The 8,336-nt window shown below is 41.2% G+C and overlaps 2 long non-coding RNA genes across 3 annotated transcripts; one reads left to right on the forward strand and one right to left on the reverse strand.

Annotated features, from left to right (window-relative positions):
• Positions 1-670: 670 nt before the first annotated feature.
• LOC119316745 lies at positions 671-2,798 on the reverse strand. The gene is made up of 2 exons (XR_005153263.1): positions 1,687-2,798; positions 671-1,437 (listed from the first exon to the last, which is right to left on the reverse strand). It is a non-coding gene; the product is annotated as an uncharacterized LOC119316745 (long non-coding RNA).
• A 202-nt stretch (positions 2,799-3,000) lies between these two features.
• Positions 3,001-6,107, forward strand: LOC119316746. Of its 2 annotated transcripts, XR_005153265.1 has the most exons (3): positions 3,001-3,422; positions 3,833-5,714; positions 5,927-6,107. It is a non-coding gene; the product is annotated as an uncharacterized LOC119316746 (long non-coding RNA). The 2 variants fall into 2 exon arrangements; XR_005153264.1 differs by having other exon boundaries at positions 3,014-3,422; positions 3,833-6,107.
• Positions 6,108-8,336: the final 2,229 nt, after the last annotated feature.

The following is an 8,336-nucleotide window of genomic DNA, read 5'->3' on the forward strand; positions in this document are numbered from 1 at the left end:
TTGGTTTTATTTTGTTCGTTAACGGAAAAAATTTCTAGTTTTGTAATAAACATCAAACCGCTCATCTATTTTAATTTGCACTTCTGGTTTTCTTTATAAATTAGAAAAATCCATCGAAATCCATGGGAATTGTTTGAGCTTTTTTGTTTTTTCATTTTCCTTTAACCTATCCATTTTATTAATTTTAAACTTTCAGAGTTAAGGCAAGTCCATGTATACATGAACTTCTGGAAGATATGTCCCCAACCGGCTCAAGTTTTATGCATTCTTATACATACAAACAAAAATGAAAGGGAAATAGAAAATATATTGCGTTCATACGGACACCACTAACACTTTTTCAATTATCATTATGTTACGCGTGAGCTCTGCGTTTTTAGTCCTCGGGGATGACCATATAAGTATCAAGAATTAGAGACCATGTACTTTTCAGTACATCTTTTTTTAGAAATGCACCTTTTGCTGTAAGCAAACTTCAACTTTTTTTATATGTGAACTTCATCGTGAATTTACATTTTATTTCTGGACAAGAATTTCGTACATGAACTTTTTATCATGTTACATATTTTTAACTTTTGCATTTCTTATATTTGAAATTCTTACTCTTTCTCTTATATATATAAGAAAATAGAACCACCCATTTTCTGCACCCACACACACACAACGCACGTGCACACACAGTTCTCATAAGTATAACGTCAAATAGGTAGATGTCATCAACTTGTACACAAGAACAAAGGAAATGTGAGATCTCTACAATGGTCACACGTAAAGAGAGCGAAGGAGATCTTCCACAAGCATTTTTTTATACTTGACGCAAGCATTTTTTGTATCTACCACAAGAATTTTTCTCGGCCTGCAACGAATGCTCTACAGCTATGCGATGGTAAATAACAACAGAATTAGCGACGGTAGGATTCACAGGTTCACAAGCTCGTCGGAGTCGGCTGGCGCACACCGCGGTTTGTAGTGGCGGTGACTGACGCGCAGATTTGCGGGAGGTGAAGATGTGTTGCTGTAGGCAGCAGTCAGGATGGGTGGCGCGCACGGCGTGGACCAACAGCAGTCGATCTATGCTTTGCTTCTTCTCTATTTCTTCCTTGTGTGTAGCAAGATCCGGCTGGATTTTTATTCCAACAAGTGAGTGGAGTAGACAACAACGTACACTGCTCTTTTTTGTAGCTGAACTGGCGCTTCAGGTGAAGCCGACCTGCAACAATGGCCGTTTACAGAGGATAGACACAAATAGATGCGATGCACTGGAGTTTTGCTGCATACAAAGAAGTAAACTTCAGTAATTCAAAAAAATAGCACAAAAGTGCGAAGCAAGTGATCACACATTTTTGCATAGGCAACAATGTGCAGATGTTAAATTATTCGGCGGCCACGGTTGATTGATTTCTGGTGACTCATTCCTTGTTGTTGGACCTAATATATCTTCAAAGAAAACACACAATCAAAAATATATATAAAGAAACCTGGGATGTTCACAGGCACAGTAAAAATCTTGAAGTTCAGAGGTGGAATGTTTGAACTACTACTGCTGGACAATGATAGAGGTAAACACATACATGGTTCGGTAACAATTTTGTTCCTAGCCTAATCTATGTTGAACAGTAACAATAGCAACTAGCTATCCAGTGCATTGACGCAAACTAACAAACATATGGCGTGCACTTCACTCACAGATGGCCATGGAATCTTGCTCGTCGTTGCCTACAACTAGCCAATGCCCAGCAACGACCACGAGGAACTCGCAGCTGTCTTCCATTGCCCATACTCCTGGCTGCCTGGTCTAAATTGGTGACAGAAGAGAGGAGCTGCTGGAGCGGGCCAGATCAAGTCGCAAACAGGATAAGATATTGTTCAAGAACTGTAGAACATCTAAAAAACTGAATACTTGGAAAATAAAAATCAAACTATCTGTAGTGAGAGTTTAACTTGAACTGCTCATCCAGCCAGACTCTCCCTTCTTTCTTTCATACATATCCACATGGAAAAATTAGGAAGAAGACACCATGAGCTTTGCACGAGGTGGATATTGGAGGAAATTCCTTTCGGCATATATGAAGAATTCATAGTTGAACAGCCTTCTGCTGCATACGATGCTTACCTGAACGTGTATGACGAGGACGACGGCAACCTGTGTCGGCCATGACACTCCGGTGGTGGCAGCAGAAGCTGTTGCTAGTGGTCAAGGTGGCCACGGTCTCCTCTCTTGCTGCTCTTAGCCTCCAACAAGCACCCACACGATGATGGCTGGGGTGGTTGTAGAGGTGGGGCATCCGGCTATGGCGGCGAGGCCCATGGCAGTAGGGTCATCCCCACACCACCCGACCACCCACACACACCGCCGCCTGCCTATAGCACCCCACTGTTGGCTTGGGTGGTGCGCATGGCGGTAGCTGGTGGTGCTGGATCACGTAGGGCTGTGGGAGTAGGCCAGCGGCTGGGCCACGCGAGGATGGCGGTGGTGAGGCCGCGGGAGGAGGCCAACGGGGCGGCGCCGGGAAGTCGGGAGGAAGATGCACGGGAGGCGGAGGATCCTGGTGGCGGGGATGCGAGCAGCCAATGACGACGAGCGTGGGACGGCGGTGCCGGTTGGAGACAGGGCTGGGGGCGGGGGCGGCGGCCGGATCCTGGCCGGCGGAGCGGTGCGCGGGGTTACAGCGGGTGGCGGCGGCGGCGGGCTGGTGGGGGGAGGCGCCGATGTGTCGGGGTGGATTGGATCAAGGGACTACGAGAAGTGGGGATCGAGGGATTGCGACATGCGGGAAGTGGGTCATGGGGATTTTTGTTTCTTCCTTCCAGCGTATTCCGAAACTCGGGAACATATCCGCGCTATATAGGGCGCGGCGTGATCCAAATAACTATTTTAATCATGAGATTAGGATAGTGTTATTATATATATATATATATATATATATATATATATATATATAGAAACTCTATTAGTGACCTAGGGTGAAGAATAAGTAATTCTTCACCTCGATTGTTCGCGCCACGGTGTGGCTCAACCTAGGATGAACGAAAGTAAAGTTTTACCCAAAACTATATCCTACAGTCGTAAGATTACTTTGTCATCGGAAGAGGTTCACTAGCCATGGTGATGAGCTAGCCTACTCCCCTGTACAGTTTTCAATTAGATGCGAATGGTTTCGACTGTGAACGGCGACTAGCGGGCGGCGATCGATGGGTGGGCTCGATGGTGCGGTGCTCGGCGGAGGATTCACTCACTTCCCTGTCCATCTCCCTCCCGTCCTCTCGTGTGACCTGGAGGCCTACAATGGCGGCGGGGGCGGAGCGTACTACAATTTCGACTGCCGCGGTGACCCCTCCCAAATCCACCCCACCGTTGTGTCAGCGTAGGCTCCCGTGATAGCCAATTTCACCGGAGAATACGTCTGTGACAGCCGTCCTTTGTAAGTACGCGTGCTCTCGCTATCCCTTTCTCTAACCCTAGTATTCCCCTTTTATTTTTCCATCCATCTCGTTCTGTTGGATGCCGAGGAAGGAAACCGATGCTTTCTACTGTATTTTCTTAGGCAAAACCAGTGCTTTCAATTTCTAGTGTTCTTGCCTTTATTCCTCGATCTGGAAGCTCAGTTAATCTAGGTCTTGTTTTTGTCTTCCTCGATCTGGAAGCTCAGTTAATCTAGTTCTTGTTTTTGCCTTCCTCGATCTGGAAGCTCGATTTCAAATTGGATTGTAAAAGTTCCTCCTCCGCCTCTTCTTTCAGATGCCCATGTTTTCTAAGATCTGAGATTGATAGCAACTTTATTAGCTTGAGGCTTATTTGCGTGATAACAAACATGGGTACATATATGAACAGTGGCGGTACTGCAAAAAGGAGCTTCTGACGAGGGAGATCAAGAAGAGTTTGTACCTTGTCCATGGAAATGGGATGGCACCATGTCAATGGAGGAAAAGAATTGTCATGTCAATGGCAAAGAGGAAGAGGAGCAAAAGGCTCCTGAGGAAGAGGAAGAGCACAAGACAAGATTATCTTATTTGATCCAGCCAAGGGTGATTGCTCTGTTTCTTCTCTGCTTTTGATGAACTATTCCCTCCTTCCTTCGAGCTCCATTATTTTGAGCAAATTGGCCTGGCCCTGCTTAATCAATTAATTTCTCATGGAAGGAAGAAAATACTGAAATTTAAATTTGTTACCCTTCCTCGATGGAGGCTGCATTATTTTCTTGAGCAGATAACTCCTATTCCATTGTAGGTTCTCTACTTGCTAGATGAGAGAGAAAAATGGTTGTTCTGAAAAAAGTGTGATTAATTAGACAAGATGACTTGTTTACTTGTAGTTAGTAGCTGCTACTTTGGATGATGATTTACTCATATAGTTAGCTGTTGTAATTCGCTAGTTTTTCACTAGTCATTTGGTAACAGAAGAAAGTTAAACTCCATGCCTCTGTATCGAAGGATGCAGGAATAGTAAGGAACCTCAGTTTACAAAGAAATACGCATGATATCAATGTGAATGCCTGATGCTTCCTTTTTGACACCGGTCAAAGCTAGCTAGCATATATAGTCATGGTAATAGCACATATTCCAAAGGTAGGCATGACTCTTAGTAGATTTCTATTGTGGATACTTATTAATTCAAACTTTAAGCATATACTGTCTTTTCTTCTGAAGCTGCATGATGCGTCCTTTTTCTCCTCATTTAAGATCCAAGCTGCAGAGGTGACTCATAATATAGGGCTGGATATTTTCTTGCCACTCACAACATATCAACATATTAAACTCAGTTACGCGGTTTGTAGACATTCATTATATTAACCGCCAGTTGCCCAACCTGACACTCTAACAGTTGATTATGTCTACTAACTTGGACACCGTAAAGGGAGATTGCCTAATTATGCTGCACTCTGTTTTTTCTGTAACTTCTATGTACATCGTGTTACTTTCTATGCTTCTTTCTGTAGTTTGATTTCTTTTGTGGCTCATTTTATGGCCGAGGTAATTTAGATAGACTTTCAGTACACAAAAAATCACACTAATATAGGTTATTTACTATCTTTATTATGTTGCAAGTTACTCGAATGGCTAGACATGGCTATAGGCTCTCGAGTAAACTGGGCACTGACCTGCAAAATCTGCGTTGCAATAAATTACCTTTCTATTAGATTTACTGATCTAATACAGTTTATCAATTTAAGTTCTCCCCTCATCTTCTTGGTTGCAACTTGCAACTCTGGATTTCTTTGAGTACAACTTTTAGACCATCCACAAAGTATAACATCCAAAACTCCCTCAAAATATGACACTTACCAGACTTCTTTCATGACAACAGGAAACATACTTATAGACAACTCAAATACAAAAGTGTGATCACAGATTGAAAATTGATCTTTACTTGTTTGCCACTCCCAAATTCTCCTCACGGAGAACAAATATTTCAACATTTCCATTTTCAGGTTATTCCTTGCATATATTCGTTTTGAAAGAATGAAGGATGGTTTTTTATTTATGGCAGTTCAGCTAATGCCATTAAAATTTAGTGATTAGTATTTAACTGCCTCTCAGATCCAGCCATTACAATTTTTATTCAGTCTCCCTTTTGATCCAGCCATGACAACATGTCGATGTGCTCTTGTGTCTTGATGGAAGAACATGGTATGAAGCAATGGTGTCCCTGTGCATAACAAAATCAATTGGTTTAAACTACAGATCTTTCTATCAGTGCATAATGCAGAAACGATGTACGTATTGTTTTTCTGTACTTGTAAAAGAACTTGTTATGTTCCTCTGATTATTTCAGGTGTTTGCTTTTACAAGTCAATCAGTACGTATGATTTGAGGGATTATATTTGATATAGTGAATCAGAAATATGTTTTAAGTTCAATTTAATTTTTAGATCATATAACTTGTCTCGTATTTCTGAAATGAGCAATCTTATTCTTCAACTTGCAGATTTTGTACCGGCTAAATGTTATTTTCTTTGTCAAGTTCTTGTACTGTTTCCTGATTCTCATGGAGATGCTGTGGTTTCTTGCTGATCCAGTTCCAAAAGAATGTATATATCTCCATCTAGTGTTGTTTCTTGCTGTGGTTTGCTTAAATATTTTTCTTCAATTATGTAATCTGTTCTCCTTTTCCTTGTGCGGTTGGCCATTTTTTTAGAAAACAGGCACAATAAGCGCCCGACTTTAAATTATTAAAGCAAAGAACGGCCAGAGTACCAAATTGTTGAAGTTGTACAGAACAAAACGGAAAAGCTGGCCATTGACACACTTGGGAAAGCTTATCATTGTTATAGATGGTCCTTCCCAGTTCTCTACGTGTGTTGTTATCTTGCTGGGCAGCAGGGCAGGGATGAAACAAGACAACAACATATTGCTTCATGTTTGATTTTATTCAACTCGCTATTTGCTTCATGTCTTAACCTCCTTTGAGCATCTGTTGCTTCCATTTTGTGCAGCTGCTGATGTAAAGGAATGCAGTTCTAAGCAAAGCGATATGATTATCATATCAAGTGGGCATCGATGCCATTATGTAGTTTCTCTTGTCAGGGTATACCACGTGTGGATTATAATTATCTCTGATTCGAATTGTATGCACACAAAGCTTCACATGTTATTACTGGGAGTGAAGTGCACTGTAGGTCCTTAAACTATTTCAGGGGTGTCACATAGGTCCTCGAACTATAAAAATCGTTATTTAGGTCCTCGAAGTACAGTAGGTGTGTCATCCAGGTCCAAAATCTCACTAACCCCTCTAAATGGCCAGCTGGCATGGTGAACAGTGTGAAAAATAAAAAAAATATGAACAAAAAAATCTGAAAATCTTTGGCATCAAAGATACCCCTGGTGCGTGAATAGTAAAAATGCTCATTAATTCAAAAAAATATTCGCGAATATGGGAAAAATATTCGCGACTTTAAAAAGTTCACAAACAATAAATTTGAAAATATGTTCGCGAACCACAAATATTGTTCGTGGGTATGGAAAAAAATGTTCGCGAACCACAAAAATTCCTGACTTTAAAAAATGTTAGTGAACTTTTTATTAAAGTCGCAAATATTTTTTCTGAATTCATCGTTCGCAAACATTTTATTAAAGTCACGAATATTTTTTCCAAATTCATTGTTCGTGAACATTTTTTTAAAGTCATGAATATTTTTTCCAAATTCATCGTTCGCAAACTTTTTTTAAACTCACGAATATTTTTCCCAAATTCATCCTTCGCGAACATTTTTTTAAAGTCGTGAATATGTTTTCCAAATTCATCATTCGCGAACTTCTTTTAAACTCATGAATATTTTTTTGAAGTCGCGAATATTTTTTTCCAAATTCATCGTTCGCGAACATTTTATTAAAGTCACAAATATTTTTCCAAATTCATCGTTCGCGAACTTTTTTTGAATTAATTACATTTTTACTGTTCACGCGCCAGGGTCTCTTCGATGATAGAGGATCTCAGTTTTTTGATATTTTTTGATATTTATTCTTTGTCGTGTACTGTTCATCACGCACGGGAATTCAGGACTGTTTGCCGCGTACTGTTACGGTTACTGTTTATGTGCCAGCTGGCCAGTTAGAGCCTGTCAGGGAGATTTTGGACCTGAATGACACACTTACTGCACTTTGAGGACCTAGATGACGATTTTCATAGTTCGAGGACCTACGTGACATCCCTGAAATAGTTTAAGGACCTACAGTGCACTTCACTCTATTACTGGTATATACAAAGACTGTACTCTATGGTGGCCTATTTGTGATGCTGCATGATTTTCTAGGCACATTAAGCCTTCTTTGTGATTCCCTTACAATCACCTCGGAACATGCTTGTTGCTAATGAAAATATGTATTTTGACATTAGGTATTTGAAATTCAATTAGTGGAGCAACGAGAATCTTGCAATAAGGCTTAAGCTCCTACTTTACGTGGCCTCCAAAATTTGGTACACGCTAAATCTGAAAATGGATTAGTACAGTTTCTGGAAAAGAAAATGGATTAGGGTGCCCAGCAAAAAAAAGGATTAGTGTGGGACGTGCTCCTATTTTACTTTGGGCCGAGATTTCTTACCTTGCTCTCATCAAATTTCTTACGGCCGCACGCGGGCTAACTCCATGCCTGCGCTATTTTCACTTACAGAGAGGTTCAGAATCATACGGCGGTGGTTGGAATCTTACAGCTGTGATTCCAAAAGAAAAAAATGGAAATCTTATGGCGGTAGTTGGAATTCCTATGTAGCTTTCTAATGTAATCTTACGCCATTGGTTGCAAACTTGGTTCATGAGGGGTGTGCACGACGCACCAGACGCACCAGATGGCTGGGGTGAGGAATAATATTCCTCACCCAGGGTGACGAATAGCGCGAC

This window comes from Triticum dicoccoides, chromosome 6A, assembly GCF_002162155.2.
Source record: "Triticum dicoccoides isolate Atlit2015 ecotype Zavitan chromosome 6A, WEW_v2.0, whole genome shotgun sequence".
Classification (NCBI taxonomy): Eukaryota; Viridiplantae; Streptophyta; class Magnoliopsida; order Poales; family Poaceae; genus Triticum; species Triticum dicoccoides.